Source organism: Pteronotus mesoamericanus, unplaced genomic scaffold, assembly GCF_021234165.1.
Source record: "Pteronotus mesoamericanus isolate MK-2021 breed Mesoamerican mustached bat unplaced genomic scaffold, CSHL_Meso_final contig_20, whole genome shotgun sequence".
Classification (NCBI taxonomy): domain Eukaryota; kingdom Metazoa; phylum Chordata; class Mammalia; order Chiroptera; family Mormoopidae; genus Pteronotus; species Pteronotus mesoamericanus.
Genome location: NW_026555085.1, coordinates 99,522,117 through 99,539,642, shown reverse-complemented (window position 1 = coordinate 99,539,642; position 17,526 = coordinate 99,522,117). Strand labels below are relative to the sequence as shown.

The 17,526-nt window shown below is 50.1% G+C and overlaps 1 protein-coding gene across 3 annotated transcripts in view; it reads right to left on the bottom strand.

The window, feature by feature from the left end:
• The window catches only part of ZDHHC14 (zinc finger DHHC-type palmitoyltransferase 14), a 218,168-nt gene that overhangs the window by 61,965 nt on the left and 138,677 nt on the right, over positions 1-17,526 (bottom strand). The window lies entirely within an intron of this gene.

The following is a 17,526-nucleotide window of genomic DNA, read 5'->3' as shown; positions in this document are numbered from 1 at the left end:
CTTCTGTTTATTGCCTGACCTTTTGAGAATCAGTTTTGTAAATGCTGAAGAAAATAAAAACATGTCTGATGTTTAAGCTTCCTGTTAGCGGGCTGCTCGGTTCCCATCCCCGAGTTCACCTAGAATCACCTAGGGCGCTTTTACACCGCCCCTAGTGCGCGGACCCGCGCCAGGCGCGTGAGAGCCGGGTCGCCCGGGCTGACTTCAGCGTGTGGCAGGGCGAGAACCCCAGCTCCACGGGAAGGTAAAAACCGTGCAGTCTCATCCTCAGCGAGACGCCCCCAGCCCGAGGAAGTCGCGGGAGGAGCTGGGGCAGGTGACTCCCTAGCTGTGCGGTCAGGGCAGGCACAGGAGGCGGGCGCACAGCGAGGGTAGCGGCGTGGGCTTCAGCCGGGGCCCTGTGCGGGTAAGACAGGCAGGGCGCACCCTGGCGGCTCAGGAAATCCGGGAACCTTAGTGGTGTTCCCTCAAAGCAGAGCTGGTGACAGTAAAGGAGGTAGCTGTTCATTTTAATCCATGCACACTTAAGGGACACACCAACGGACAGCTACAGCGGCAATGGTACATTTCCAGAGTGGTAGGAATGAGTCCCATCATCCACTCAGGCCCCTCGCTGCCAGAACTCAGCCTGGGCAGGAGTTCTGTGGGGAGCTTTCAAAACTACCGATCCCAGGTCCGTCCCGCAGAGGTTCTGATTCCACTGGTGGGAAACAGCCCGGCATCGGGGTTGAAAGGCTCCCCAGGTGCGGGACTCGGCAGCAACTTTGAAGGCCACTGCCCCAGGGCCTGTCACTCCAGCCTGGTCCCGGCAGCTGCGCTCATCCCAGCGCTGGCCCGAGGCACGTTCTGGGCCCCGCCCCGAAAATGTTGCCGCGCGACCCGCATTTACCAACAGCCTCTGGGATTCGTGCCCGTGGTAGCCTGAGAACCCTGCTCCGGGGCCGGTGGGTACGCCCCGCCCACATGTCATACAGCCTTGCTCTCTCTTTCCTCTTTGTTCTGGACCCAAGTACACTCACGGGTGTGCTCAAGAGCTAAACTCAGAGAACACGGCTTCACATGAAGCTGCTGCGCCAATTACTCCCAGCCACCCAGGCATCTTCCCGGGGAGAACTTGGTGATTTGGTGGGGCGTGAAGTATCTGCGGAGCGGGCCCCCTCTATCTTACCTCTGTGAAGACAACCCTTCCACTTGGGATGATGAAACAGCTGTGGAGCCATCCCACCCAAGGACTTCGGGTGGCCTTGCCAAGCAGGACGGCCTCTGGCTGGCACCCCTGCTGGCTGCGCTATGGAATGGTGCTAAACTCAGCCGGCATCTGGAGAGGCACTGAGCTCCCGGGGTATGCAGCTGGCTGGGAGGAGGGGGACCTCGGCCCTTCTCTGAGAGCTGCAGGGGAAATAGCTGGCTTTGAACACATCACAGATAAGGCCAGATCTCTACCGGTGCCGATGGGGGGCCACTGAGGTCTGAATGAATCATCACTTGGTGTCTCAATGGCCTTATGTCAGCTGTGAAATCTACTGTGTCTGTTTAGCTCTTGCAAACATGGGTGGAAAAACCAGAAAGGCAGATTACAGGTTTAAACATAACCGTAACCAATCAGAAAAGTTTCAAAACTGATTTGTCAAGGGGGTATCCTAGAAAGCAGGGATGACAAACATATCCACACTAGAACGACTACTTCAAAAGCCTAGTTCCGCGTGGCCACCACTTGAAGGGGTGAGGATTTGCTAGCGCTCCTTAAGACCAACGCTAGTGACCTTGTAGTTCCAAAGCAGATTTTTGAAAGATTAAACCTTTGATATAAAGTGAGCTGCAGGCTGGAACTCAATCGACATGGCAAACCGGTGCTTAAGAATTGAACTAAACCCCAGAACTCTGTGACTAAATATTGGAGAGTTCTTTAGGTAAAAAAAAATAGAAGAAGCAGAAGACCTGGATTCAGGGCCCAGCTGTGCCATCACTGAGTGACTAAAGCACCACAGAACTAAAAAGAAAAATAGTCAGTTGACATTTATAGAGTGTTTACTATAAAGCAAAATGCCCTGCCAGAGGGGGTGGAGGGCCCAAAATGAGCAAACAGAGCTGTCTCGCGGCGAGGGGTGAGCGAGGGGTCCTGCTGGGGTGTGTGGGGAGCAGCGGGTCTCGGGGCCTCCCCATCCCTCCTGGTCTGCTCTCCTCAGGGCTTCAGAGCCCGCTGCCCGAGTGCAGGTCTGGTGAAGAAGCCCTGGCGTCTGGTGACACATGTCTCTGAGCTGCTGGCCCTCTTCTTCTGGCTGCACAGTCGCCGTCCTCTCCCCCAAGAGCCTGCGCTCGGCGCACGGTGGCTTCCTTGCATTCCCTACTAGGCAATGAGGTGACACACACAGACACCTACACGTGACACCTCCTCCACGTTGTACCCGCTGTCTGGGTAGACAGCCCGTACCCCGCAGGGCCCGGCTCAAGCCTCTTGGGGAAACAGTCCGCCAGCGGAGTGGGTTATTTCCTCCTTCGGACTGTTCTGTGCTTAGCTCGCTAATTTGCCCAGGCAGTAGCTCTGTGTTGAGCCATTAGGTGCCAGCGCTGTCCTGGGGGCTGGTGGTGGGCGGGGGTGGCGCAGCAGGAAGGAAAGAGACTTTCCTCAGCTGGAGAGAAGACCAGGGTCTCTGCTGGGCATCCAGGACCAGGAATGATCTCCCTGCCTCCGCCCCCGATGCTGCTGGTAAGCAAGGACCACGCCTGACCCACTGCTGTGTCCACAGTGTTGAGCACACAGTAGGTCCTCGAGAACGGCCTGCTGAGTGTTAGGCCAACTGCCCTGGCAGGTCAGGAGCAACGATCTGGGATGCGCAGGACTGGCGTCCCTACTCCCCCATGCCCAGCCGTCAGAGTCTCACTGCTCAGGGGCTCCTCCCTCTGCATAAACACCTGTCCAGAGGCCCACCTCACACCGCTGGGCAGAGCCAGCTGGGCGGGCCAGGCTCAGCAGGCAGCTGACTACCTCGGCGCAGCCCGCGGCTGCTTTCTTTCCCCCGGAAACATTCAACAGCCACCCGGGCTGAAGGCGCCCCAGCAGGCCTGCGTCCAGGGAGGGTGGGGATAGTGGGGCCTTAAACCCTGGGCTTCAAATACCCACCTGAGAACAAAAGAAGTCTCTCTTTCACCTCAGACTGACGCCTATGGCCTTCCTGAAATCCGTTTCCCATCCCCGGGGATGCCAGGCACCGTGGCCCTGCGCCAGGGGCACAGGAGGTAGCCTTCCTGCCTACTCCTGAATCACTGGGGTTTTGGGTTTTGGTTTTTGTTGCTGGCAGCCATTCTGCCTCTGCTTCTTGGGGCTGCTCTTTGTGGTTGAAATACAGATGCTGAAAAAGAGTAATTGAAGCCTGCGATAGCTAATGGTTAGAGAGCACTAGAATTTTGGGGGGTGGGAACCTCTAATAGTTCTGCAAGTTTATATGAGTCAGTATTTCTCAAGGACATTTCTATACACAAGAATTTTGAAAGAAAACTTCAAAGCTGAAAATGGCCTCTTTCTTCATAAAGCCCCATTCCCCCGCCCCCGCCGTTCAGAGCCGAGGTAGAGGCAGTAGCACAGCCCGCCTCCGGGCAGAGGATGCGGGGAGCTGGGGAGGGCGGGGGGGCCAGCCGGTGTGAGGTCAGGGCCACGAAACTGTCCCGTGCATAAGCCTTTCACTCAAAGAGAAGTCCTGGGCTCGCCAGGCGTTTTAAGTAAGTTGTTTGTCCACATGTGCCTTTTTCAAAGCCAGGCCTCAAAACATGAGTCACCTTCATTTCTTGAGGGAATGACAGAGCTCGCACCCAGAGAGACCCGTTGGTCTGCCGTTTTATTTATTCCGGCCCCCAGTGCAGGGACAAAATAGCTCAACTTTTAAAATTGGTGACCTTCACCATACAGTGGTCTCCCCTATCTGTGAGTTTGCTTTCCAGGGTTTCAGTTACCCATGGTGAACCGTGGCCCAGAGATAGCCAATGAAAAATTCCAGAAATAAACAGTCTGTTAGTTTTAAAGTGTGTGCGGTTCCGAGCACCCCATCATGTAGGCACCGCGTCACCTCACATCATCACGAGAAGGAGGGTGAGTAGGGCGCAGTCAGCTATTTTGAGAGAGAGACACATACATATAACTTTTATTACAGTATACTGTTCTAATTGTTCCATTTTATTATATTGTTAATCTCTTATTGTGACTCATTTATACAGTAAACTTCATCATAGGTACGTATGTATAGAAGAAAACACAGTCTGCACTGGGTTTGGTGCTACCCTCAGTTGCAGGCACCCACAGGGGATCTTGGGCGCACCCTCTGCGAATAAGGAGGGACTACTGCATAAAGGAATGACCTCTGCTTTTTTAACATGCAAAGAGAAAAATTCCACCTTACAAAAGACAGAAATTAAGATTGTTATCCGTTACCAAACGGATCCAAAACAGTGGCCTTTGCTGGGGCTCTGACATTCCACAGACCACTCACCCACTGGCGGGACGCTGCCCGAGCGGGAGCGACCTCTACTAGCAGGCGTTTAGCCTGAATGACACTAAAGCATCCCCCCCCGCCCCCCGCCGCCCAGCCGCCCCGCCATTAGGATTGAACGTCAGAGGGGAAGCATGATGCGCCTCATACTCAAGCCGTCGTCGTCCTACCTCCTGCATGTGCTGGAGGGTGGCAGCTGCTGGGTCTCATGGGTCTGGAGCTTTCTGGAGGCCCCCTGCACTGGTGCTCCGCGACATTTGGGACAGAAACCCCGCTCCCCCCCTGATGCTGGGGTGGCTGATCTATCAGAAGGAAGAGCTGCTCAGCCCGGTCTCCTGGCTTATAGTCTGTAGACTTGCAAGATCGTAAGGAAATATTAACAACGATTAGATCTCAGACAAGTCAACTACTATTTTAAGTTGTGTGTGTGGCGGCGGGGGAGAGCAAATTCTGCTCTGTCTACAGACATTGGTTAGCTTTCCACGCGAGAGAGTAAAAATGTGAATATTTTCTCACTATTTCACTGGCTGGTGTCAGCTTTGCCTCCGCAAATGTTTATGTACAAATACGCACACAAGGGCTCGTGAAGGAGCGACAGTCCCCAGTTCTCCTCCTGCAGCTAAAAGCTTCGCTGTGTCAGTGTGTCTTAATTGTTTGTCTTCAAGGACTGAGACTGATGCCTCCGGTGTGGCTCGTGCAGGTGGGGTTTCAACCCCAAGCCATGGGCTACATGTTGGGCAGGCATGGAGCCGCCCCTGCCTTGCGGGGCCCATCTCAAGGGGGGGCAGAGAGCGCCGCAAAGCCCGCAGCAAGACAACGAGGGAAGACGATGTGGGGAAGCCATAGGCAAGGGCAGGCCCCACGCCTGCCAGAGTACGTCCGAGAAGGGGTGAAAGACATGTGACGTTTAGCGCCCAGTTACTCTTTCCCAAATTGGTCCCTCACACACTCAGCTCCTTGGAGACTGCTTCCCTTGGTGGCACAGAGACCTGACCCCTGCCTCCAGGGAGTTCACAGCCTGGCGGGCAGGCAGGTGAACTAACCACCCAGCTAAGTGCATCCTTACCCACCATGTTATTTTGCGATACAGAAGCAAGGAAGACTGCTGGGTATGAGGACTCTTCCCAGAAGAAGTAGCATTTGACCCAGGATCTGAAGGACGGTTGAGTTGGAGTTCCCTAGGCAGTACGTGCACGCCTGTAAGTGTGTGTGTGTGTGGGGGGGATCCCCGCAGATGGGTGTGTGAGACTCAGGCACACCAGGCCTTGCGAAGGAGGCCCCGAAGGCAGAGGGTGGAGCGTGCGCACTGGCCCTGGGGCGGGAGCAGATGGCGCTGCGCAACCTGAAGCGAGGCCAGCGCCGCCAGGCCGGAGGGCGCGGGGCAGACGGCAAGAGGAAGGGGGGCTGGATCGCACAGGGCCCTGCAGTCAGGCTGGCCTTCGTCCAAAGTGCAGGCAGGTCTGATTGCTAGTTTTGCGTCATCTTGGCTGAGCTGTGTGCCCAGGTGTTTGGCCAAACACCGGGGTAAATGTCACTGCCAAGGTATTTTTAGATGAGATTGACGTTTGGATCAGGAGTCTCTGAGTAGCGCAGAGAGTACACTCCAGCACGTGGGCGGGCCTCACCCAGTTAGCCCAAGGCCATGAGAGCCCAGGCTGCGGGTCCTCCAAGGAGAAGAACGTCTCCACAGACGGCAGCGTAGAAATTCTGCCTGCATTGCCAGCCTGCTGCCCGTGTAACCGGGACTCAAGACTTCCGCTTGAGCCCCCTGCCTGACGGCCCAGCCTGCCCGCCTGCCCTGCGAACGTCCGGCTCACCAGCCCCCACCATCCCATGAGCCAACCCCTTAAAACGAAATCTGTGTATCTCTTGTTGGTTCTTCTTCTCTGATGGAGCCTCACACAGAAGCCAAGAAGGGCCGTACGCTGTGCAGTAACATGAACAGTTAGAAATTTAAAAATATTTCATTGACTGCCGCCTGCAAGATGGACTGAAGGGAGGGGGAAGCAGATGGAGTTGGGGCCGTTGGGAGAGATTTGGAACACAAGCTGCAGGAGACGTTGGCCTACAATGGTGCGGTGGCTGTGGCCACGGAGAGGAGTAGAGACATTCCAGAAAGACTCAAATAGTAACACCAATTAGTAACAGATGTGGTAAATGAGACAGCGGTGAGTGAGGAGGCTGAGTCCCAAGCTCAGGCTGGTCCATCCCCCAAGGCAGGGGCAGGGGTGCTGGTGTGAAGGTGCAGGGGGCGGGCCAGGAGAGGAGGGGAGCTCACCTGCGTGAGGAAACCGCACGGGCATGTGCAGATGCAGAACCGGGCCTCGGAGGAAGGGCCCGGCCTGGAGGGAAACGTCTGGCAATGACAGGGGAGAGAGGGCAGTGTCGGGAGGCATCAGATGGCAAGGGGGCCCAGGGCGGAGGCTTGGGCTCTCCTGGTCCCTGTCAAATGTGTTCGGGGCAAACCTGCACCCGGGATCTCCTCTGGGAGGCAGACCTGCGCATGCGCACAGCAAGGGCACTAGGGGCTGGCACGGGACCCCCAGACCTGCCCCGGTGCGCTCGGCTCTCACACCACCCGAGAACACTCCCTCCTGCGTGGCCAGGCGCGGCATGTGGCTGCCGGCACCAGAAATGCTAGCCCAGGCAGGGGGAACAGGAGGGGAAATCAGGGTTTCCGGGGGACCAAGCAGGCGACGGCTGTGACTGGCGAGCGGAAGCATGGCACTCTCTCTGGGCTGGACAGAGAGCACTGGAAACAAAGCTCAGACAGGGCTGGCCGCGGGGAGCGGGATTGACCCACCATGCCCCGGGGTGCTTGGATCACGTGGAGAGACAGACAGACAGACAGACCAACCACGGGCTTGCCCTCAAATGGGGAGAACAGTCTAAGGATGCAGACACCTGGAGAGGGCTCCTTTATGCAGGGAGGAAGGGCTCAGGCGTTGGGGGACTATTACAAAATCCTGGGGTGGGCATCTGGAGGGGGACCTGGGGCACATCCCACAGAAAGGGAGGCAGCCTGGTGGTGGTGGGCGGTCGGATTTCCCACGGAGGCTCAGGCCTGGTGATCCTGCCGCCGTGAGCACAGGGGGCGTGTGGGGCCTGCGCAGGCACCCAGGGCCGCCGGCGACGTCCTCAGTGAGAGGGACTGAGTGGGCCAGGAGGATGCTTCCTGGCTCCGCGGGGGAGGGATGCAACGAAGGGAATGGTGCTGACAGCGCTGTGACTCACAGGGCAGAGGGCGTGGCGGGGGGGGGCAATCAAAAGGCAGCGGGGACTGTGACAAAGAAAGTGGGGAGTGAGCGCAAATGACAAAACCATGCTTTATGAAGTGGCTCAGGCTTGGCCTGGCCTCTCCCTGACCGGGAAGCTGGTTCCACGCTGTAGGAGATGATTCAGTTTGGAACCGCAAAGGATCCGGGCTTGTTCTGGACTTGGCCCTCAAAGGGCTTGTGGGATGGACCTCCTTTCGGAGAGAACTTGTCAAGGAGAAGCCACCTGTCAGATGAGAACTGCAATAGGCACTGTTAGTTCCATGAGAACCTGACTACTACAAGGTACTGAGAAAAGTGCAACGGAAACATTGGTAGAGAATTGGGCAAAGCAACCTTTTTCTATCTACCTTAAAAAATAGAAAAAAGCAGCCTCAAAGAATGAGCTTCATGAGCTACTCAGGGCGGTTTTATTCATCCATCCATTTGCGCATGCATTCATTCAATTATTTATTAGGTGCCTAGTATATGCTAAACGGTCTAGGTGCTGTGAACACAGTGGTGAGTAGGGTAAGTTCTATGTCTTTTGTGGCTTATACTCTAGGGAGGTCAGATAAGCCCTGAGTGTGGACTTTTCATAATGCAAGTATACAAGCAAATCACAGTTACTAAGAGATCTTAAACTTGACTGATGATCGAGATCGCCTAGGGCAGTGGTTCTCAACCAGGGGGTGATGCTGCCTCCCAGGGGAATTGTGTCCCGGTGGGCGGGGACGCCGAAGGTTTGAGGAGCATTGACTTAGATGCAGATACTTGTTAGCAAGCAGGGCAGAAGCCAGTGAGGTCTCCACTCTCCTCCTTTTATATACTTTGACAAGCATATATGTACAGATTTGCTTGCCCAGGAGGTTTTAATAATATGTAGATTCCTCACTCCTGTAGATTCTTATCTGTGCTAGGAGATAAGAATCTACATTTGTAGACGTTTTCTGTGTGCATCTGATAAAGCTGGGTCTGGGATCAAGGCAAATGCGATGCCTGTAGCAGCTAAACCCTCAGGCCGAGCTGTAGTGCCTTCAGCTGGAGAATGGAAGGCGGGGGCTGAGAACGGAGCTGCTGGAGAGAAAAGGTGTGCGCCGTTTCCCAGGGCGCTACCACGGCTTGGAGCCGAAGTGATTTAGTTGGCTATGTAAAGTCTGCTTAATGAAACAGCCAGGCCGGGTTCTCCAACTGTTCATTTTTGCAGTATTTACAGCAGAGGAACTTTTTGTTCAAAGAGCAAACTTTACAAAGAAAACTTTACAAAGAACCTCAGTATCTAAACAGGCAAGAGGATCAGTGGACATTTGGTTCCGTGCAAAATGTCCATGGAGACATTTGCTCTACGTCTACGTCCAAAACATCCCATGCTTAGAAAACACCCCTGCGCTCAGACAGCCCATACCATTTATTTACACTCTTGGTTTACAGGGCAAATGCATTAAAAAATATATCACGGACCAACTGTCTTAATGGACAGAACCAAAGAGGACCAAATATCAAGGACCTTTGGGCGTGGCCCAAATGTCTCAGGGGATGTTTTGGACAGAACCACATACCTTGCAGGGGGCAAGAGTGAAGGTCTGGCTTCTGAGACCCACTTGTCTCGTGCTCTGGTTCTAAGGGGCACAGTTTGAAAAATATCTGACAAATAACAGCTATGGTCTCTATCAAATTAAACTCTATTATAAGCCCCAAGTGCTCAAGGTTATGAGCATGACTACAGCATGGTACACTTCAGTCTTTGCAGCAAAAATAATCCCACGAGAATAAACCCAAATATTCGTGACAGTAGTTCTGAAAGCGTACATTCCAGAAGATGGGACCATAGATGGCAGCGGTAAAGAGAGGGCCTTTTTTTTTTTTTTATCTGGTAGGGATAACTGGCCTGTTTCTCCACATTTAAACTTTGATGCTGGGGTGCCTGTCATTCGTGGGCACTGTATTTCATGGAAAGACCTGGAACTGTCAGATACTGTGATGTTCACAGCATCAAAAGCTCTTTTTTGGGGGAGGCCTGTTATATATATCTACTAATTAATGCAATTAAAGGCAGAAGAAAAAGAAAAGTGTTTAGTAGCTATGACCTTTTTAATTTTCACTAACTGGGTGAATCCAAAAATATGCTTACAACGAAATGAAAATTAATGACCGTCTTATTTATTTATTTATTTATTGCCATACTCTGTTTTCCACGCGGATGGCAAAAGCCTTTCTCTTCGATGTAAAAGAAAGAAAGGTGGCTTTGTCCTTGCAAAGTTTTAATTTTCCTCAAATTCTGTTAACGTTCTTTGAGCACACACATACAAAACTGCTGTGCTGTGTAAATGAAAATCAATTCTCCTATTGAAGGCCAAAGCTAGAAATACTTGTGTGGCACTGCTTCTGCATCACCAGAAACTACTTAATATTATACAGTGAGAAGAATCAATTTGGGAGGTCAGTGTTTGCCATATTATAAGACAAGCAGATGAGAACAAAAGGAAAACCGGGCACTAGAAGCCAAGCCAGGGCAGATCCATGTTTGGTCGTTATCGCCAGATCTGACAGGCTTTTACTGAAGTGTGAGTGACGTTAATATGAGGGCATTAACAAGGACCTGAGTGCAAGGACCAGTCATCTCTCATTCTGTACGGTCATGTCTTAAAATTTCATCTTTACCAAGGATAGAGTACAGAACTAGGAGATAGTATTTATAAATATACTATATTTTAAAGGAAAAAAATGCCTATCCATTATGACCATATACTCTTGTTTCTTCAGTCAACACAGATTAGTTAAAATGAATAAGAATCTTCAGTGACTAGTATCAATCAATCGATCAATATCTATCTACATACAAATTTCAAAAGTTTTAAAATATATAATATTAGCAATAACCATTTGGAAGCTATAGGGAGTAAAATCCCATTCACAACAGAAAAAACAATCCCAAAACTCTAGGAATGAGCCTGATAAAAACTGGTAGTAGGCCTCACATGAAGGAAACTGTAAAACAATATAGAGAATTCAGAAGGTTTTGAAAAACATGGAGAGACATTCTACATCCCGGAGCAGCAGATCCTGTATTTTAAATGTCAGTTCTTCCTAGATTGCTTTATGCATCTATTACAATGCTAATCAAAACCTCAATATAATTTGGGGAAATTTTGACAGACTGGAAAAATGACTGTAAGCTTCATCTGGAAGTTTAAACAGGAGAGAATATTTGCAAAAGTAAAATTCAGAGGAGATACTTATCCCTCAAAAACACTGAAAAAGCCCTGGCTGGCGTGGCTCACTGGATTGAGCACTGACCTGCAGACCAAAAAGTCTCTGGTTTGGTTCCCAGTTGGGGCACATGCAAGGGTTGCCTGCGGGCTGGGTCCCTGATTGGGGGAGTGTGAGAAGCAACCGATGGAAGTTTCTCTCTCACATCGATGTTTCTCTGCCTCTCTTTCTCCTGCTTTGCCCCCTCTCTAAAAATAAATAAATAAAATCTTTAAAAAAAAACCGGAAACAAAATAGAGCATTCCCAAACAGATGCAAATTAAGTAAGATTCAGCATTTTACTAATGCAGCATTTCAAATCAGTGGGGAAAGCATGGATTACTCAGTAAATGGAATTGGGATAAACAGCTAATCTGTAAGGGGTGGGGGGGCATATGAAGTTGGAGCCAGACCTCAAAGCTTATATGCCAAAGATTTTGGTATAAAAAATAAAAACATAGGAAAAATAAAAAATATACATAAACTAACCAGATTTGGGGGCAGGGAAGCCCTTCCTACATATGACAAGGCAGTGTACATAAAGAAGGGATGGGTTGTTCTGACTACAGAAAATGTTTAAACCTGTATGTCCAAACACTCCATAAAATGCAAATGATAGAATAGAAACCTATTTGTCACATATTAAACAAAGGGTAATATCTTTAAAGAGCTCCTGAAAACATTAGGAAAAAGAAAAAAAGCAGTATTCCAATAAGAAAATGGTAAAAAGAGATGAAAAGGAACTCACGCACAAAGAAAAAATTATGGTCAGTACATATATTAAGAAGCTTTTGATTTGCTCACCCAATATCAAGGAAATGAAGTTCAAAGCTAATTTTAAATGAGAATATTTAGTGCTGGTGAGGGCAGGGAGAACAGGCATGCTGCTGTACTTCCGGTGAGAGTATAAGTTAATCCAACCCTCTGGGGAACAAGTTGGCTACCTATCTCAAACCATAACAGTGTACGTATCCTTCGACTCGGCAAGAGCACTTCTAAACATGTGACCTAAGGACATTTTCATGACTATTGTCTGCAATACTGCTTTTTACTTTTAAAATGAGAACAACTTAAACGTAAACAAGAGGGAAGTCATTAAACAAATTATAATATATGATCATATAAAGGACTACCATATACCTATTAAAGGTGAAGTAGAATGGCTCATGGTATATTAAGAAACAAAAAAAAATTTGTTTCTAAAATAATGTACAATGTGAGCCCATATTTGTGTAAAAATATGTTATACAGAGAAAAAAATACTGCAAGGATACATCAAAATGTTAACATGGATATCTCTGAATTGCTAGGATTAATGAAATAAATAAATTCATTAAAAATAAAGAATTGTTTTTTATGCTTTTCAAGGCTTCTACAATCTATATATATATTATTTTGTAATGAACAAAAAATGGTTACTTTTCAAACAGTTTGGAAAGAGGCGTTTGCAAAGGGGGTTGAGATAGTGTCGGCTCCCTACAATTCTTCAAGTTGGATGTCAACAGAAGTATCTCTGCTGCTTTGAAAAATAATTATATATTCATAGGCTTCATCAGTGATTTTAAAAATATGTCCCCTCTACCTCTTCTAGAGACTGGTTGTGAGTAACTTGTTGTTTAAATTCTCTTTTCAACCCTGAAACTGTTTAAGAAGGAGGCTATGTGAACGATCGGGGACCCCTTGCAGCTCTAGGGACTTTGATTCTCCCCCGGGGCCCCGGCGGCCACGCGGGGCTGGTAAGTCCAAGTCACACAACTGGATTACAGCGCAGGTTATCTGAGCATAATGCTTATCTCTGGGAAAAGTGCCTTTCATGCCACGGGGCATGGCGCCCTTTCATCTGCCCTAGTGTTGTCCAGATTTTGTACCAGCAGAAAACAAGGGGAAACAAGGACATTTTCCTGGGCATGAGGAGACCCAGCTACATGGCCCATCTCTGCCACCAGCGTGTGACTTGACTTCTCTGGTTTCCTCAGGTCTACAGGAGAGGGGCTGGAGACGTGATTAATGAGGTTCCTGTCTGGGGTGGAGGACTCTGCACAGGGCTCAAGTTCCCCACCTCTTTGACTGCACTTAGCTTTGTGCTCTTAAAGGGGTGTGACTAAGTTTGAATGAAAACCGAACTTGCCCACATTGCCCACGGACACATGTCTCGTATTTTGCTTTAGTCTTGCAAGAAGATGGCAAATGGGTTGAAGAAGGTACACTGTGGGTAAGCAGGCAATGAATGCTTGTTAACCTAAACCCAGCCCACTGTTAAATCCATACCCCAACTCAACACCTTTCTGCTCACAGCGATCAAAACGAAATCATTCAAATACCCCGACGCTGAACGCTGCTTCGAGGACGTGTTCCATCACTGTGTTCCTTTACTAACAGAAGCCCAAGGGCCCCACACTGTAGGGAACCCACAGTACCCTGAAAGGCCCAGACCTGTGCGGTGTCCGGTGCCAGGTCTGGAAAAAGGCCAACAGTGAGTTTTTACCTAAATTTGGCACCTAAGATGGGCAGTAGTGACTTTTTTACTGCTCATCGCTCCTCTACTAAAGGACTATGAGTGCTGTGAAATGAAAATACGCAAGCCTAGAACAGCATTCAGATGAATTATTTACTAGCAAGCACCCCGTGATCAATAACAATGCAGTCTAGACTTTGACAAAAAAAATAACAAAGTCATTTTTCTTTGTATTCTTTCCAATGCTTACAATGGGATCACAGCAATGGTCAACGACTCACTCAGTGTCATTAGACTGGACTGGATGAGAAGCAAATTGAGTTTCCACTTCCAGAGCTTGGCAGGTATGGACGAAAACCACAGGCCTGCACCGAAAGGGGACAAGGCAGGCCCCCTCCCTGGCAGAGCTTCTGGTTGGTGGTTGGGTGTTTGGGAGAGGACCTGGAGCTGCACTGCCCTTCTCCCGCCCCCTCGGGCCTCAGCACCCCGAGACCCTGGGCCCGGCTTCCTCTGCTCACTGCCCAGACCCAGGAGGTTCACGAGCAACGATGGCTCTCGAGCACTTGGCCCGGCTGCACGGGCCAGGACCCAGCCTCGTGCTGCAGCTGCCCGCCCTCGTGCCCCACATACTGTTACTGGATCCCAGGAAATGAAAATTATTTTGTTTCTCACTTAACCTACAAAACCCTCAGATACTAGGAGGAAGGAGTAGGATTCTGAGACCCTCTCTACAGTATGGGTTTAACTCATATATTCAAATCAGCAGTTCAGCAGCTTTGTGTCAGAGCCCCTACTCTGTGCCCGGCGTGTGTGTATGGTTTGTGTCCCTGAGGTTACAGCCCGGGGGCAGCTGCTCTGTCATTTGTACCCCCTCCTGAGGGACAGTGGGTCTCACATTCAGGTCTTTGTCAGCATGTACCTGGAGGGGAGCCAAAGCGCGGGACCCAAGTTTCCCGGGGAAGGTACTGATGGGTCTATAAAAAGGTGTAATTATCAGTGTCATACGGTAAAAGGATAAAGAAAAGGCAGGTAAAATGCTAAACCCTCCCTGGGGATTCCGACCTGCACTAACAACAAAACCCCCGGCTTTGGCCATGCCCTGGGCCGAGACGGTAGGGACCGTGGAGCACTCGGCCGCGCAGCCTCCGGAACTCGCTCTCCCGCCTGCCCCGTCCACCTCCGTGCGCCTCCCTGCGTCTCTCCTGCTCACAGGCAAGTGGCTCCGGGTGAGGCTGAGTAAACATCAACCTCCGGGGCACCCACACGAGCCCCTCAGTAGTGATGGGGGAGCCATTCCCCCTGAAAAACAATCCTTGTACCAGATCAGCTAACAGATCACACTCTGAGCACCTGGGCTCCCCCGCGTCCTCCTGCGACGTGCAGTTACGCGCGGCCATTGTTCAGTGTAGTTTCTCACAGGCTTGGATTCCCCATGTGTCCTTACAGCTGTGTTCAAGTTTCCATGTCTTATGTTCTAGCAGGTTCGACACAGTAGCCAACACAAAACATTATGCGTCCTGCTTGTATAGGCAACTGGCTGTTTTCACAGTGTCTTCAGGTTACTGCATTCGTGCCTCGCGGTGCTTCTGTGAGTCGGGCAAGGCTGTGCGTCCCACTATCCAGATGAGGAAATGAGGCCCAAGGGAAGATCCATGATTAGCTAAGGCCAGGCAGGTAGTAAGTGGGATTCCTCAATGACTGTGTGTTGCAAGGACACCTATTAGAGTTTATGTAATGACATGTACTGTTTTTTTTTTCCTATTATAAAAGTAATACATGCTCATCGTAGAGAATTTGCAAAAGCAGAAACATACTAAAAATCAATTTAAAATGAAAAGTTTGTGGTCAGTCCAACCACACAAAAATATCCTGTTTATTTTCCTTTCCAGTTTTTCTATGCTTGTGCATATTTAAGATTGCAATGTACCTACAGTTTTATAGTTTGTATATTTTCATTTGACTCTATATCAAAGGCATTTTCATAAGTCATTATGTATTTCTGAAACAGTTTTGATATCTGCCTTTGTAATAGCCTTCACAGAAGTATACAATAAATCATTTATCCATTTTGCTATTGTTGTACATTTAAGTTGCCCCTTCTTTACACTATTACACTACTATAAATAACTCATTTATCTTTCGAGTAAGGTTTAAATTTTGCTCCCTGAAGCTCTGTAAAGTGGGTCCTATTTCAACTTCCTTTCATATTGGATTCCTTCCATCTTGTTATTTTGGTTCCCATATTCATTTCTAAAACATGATACAATATGGAGAGACAGCTCCTAAAGGCTCCTTTTATAAATTCCAGATCTTTAAAAGCTTTTCTTCCAGACTTTTTTCTGGGCAAAACATTTATAGCTGACATACTACAAAATATCATTCAGGGCAACCCGGAGCTTGAAATGAGGAAACACGAAACAGTGAAATAAATAATTTGAATATCACTTTAACAGAGAAATGAGAAGCGTCCATGAAATACGAAGAGCAGCTTTTCTCGCGTGAAGGCTCCCTCTACGATGGCAGAGGGGTCAGGCTCTCTCCGTTAGAGAAAGGACAGGCCAAGTCCCGCTTTGTCGGATTCCTCCACTGGTGCAGGCGCGGAACGGCGGCAGATGGCCGATCGTACCGGCAGGAGAAGGGTGGCTGACTCCGGAGCCGGCTCTTCCGTGCCCTCTCCCGGGGGCTGAGCTGTGTCGGTGAAGAGGGGCAGGCAGCCAAGGCGGCCCGGTCGGCCGGCCGTGCACCTGGTGCAGAAGGCTGCCAGGCGCCCGGTGCCTGGGCGGAAAGCCGCGTGTCACTCAGAGAGATGGCGCTGCCTCCGATGGCCAACGGCGTCCGTCGGGCGAGTCGCCTCTGCAATCTGCTTCTGGAATCACCATCAGACTCTCTGTACCCGTAATTGCCGAAATGTGCAAACAGTTATTAAAACGTTGATGAAAGAAAACCATTTATCATCACAGAAGAGCAATTGTTGACCGCTTTCATCCTGGGAGGGCTTCACGGGAAAGCCTGACAAACCGCTCAGTCCTCGCCCGGCTGCCCGGCTGGAACGGTGCCGGCGCTGGGGAGTCAGAGCGCTCCCTTTCATTGCTCTCAAAGCGTGGGGAGGGGAAACCCGCCAACAGAGACTGAGCTGGGCGGCTCCCACCCAGATAGGTCGCATTTCCAGATGTTTTCTCCCCTAGCAAGCTCCCCCTTCTTGGGCTTGGCCAGGGGAGAGGGGGGGCTTCCAACAGGAGAAATCTCCACTCCAGGTTATTTGAACTCTGTTATATTGTTCTATACCCCCTAAAGTTCAGAGGGTGATTTTTGCAAAATGCAAGAGCAATCATTTTTATTTTAGTAATGACTCCCTAGACCCACCCTGAGTGCTGTCAACTGGAAAAATGGGATCATAAGGACCCGAAATGAGGCTCTCAGACAGACGAAATAAAACCAAAACCACAATTCTTCGCCTTCCATTGCCTTCTCCTGGATCCAATCTTTCTTTATTGATGGGCCGTTACCTTTCTTATAGAAACTCCTCCTTCCCACACATGTGAATTCCATTTCAGCACCGACGTTATTATTGGCTTCGTTTTCCTCCAGAGCTGGTAACGGCTGGGTGTCCGCGCGCTCGACGGGCCGTTCCTGCCACTGAACGGCCGCCTGGGGCTCGCTGGGCGACGGGCACTCGGAAACAGTTTCCCTCTGGTACTGCAAGTGGGGCCAAGCTGGGACCTGAACCCCAGGCCTGAATTCTGGTACCTCCGGCGGCAGTCAGGGTGCAGGGTGACAGGGATGCCACCGGGCTTGGAGTGACCTCCAGCGGTTCGTGGGATGGCAGCGTTGCAGCTGGGAGTTTGGAGCTCCGCTGTCCAGCAGGGTGGCCACCGCCACGTGTTGCTCTCAAACACCGAAAATGTGTCTGGTCCCAACTGGGACGTGTTGCCCATGTCAAACACACACTAGATTTGAAAGATAGAGTAGAAAAAGGAGAATGTAAAATATCTCCATGCTCTCTAAATGTTGGTTACATGTCCAAATGATAATCCTGTGAAGAATTGGGTTATGTAAAATATATTATTACAATTAATTACACCTGTTT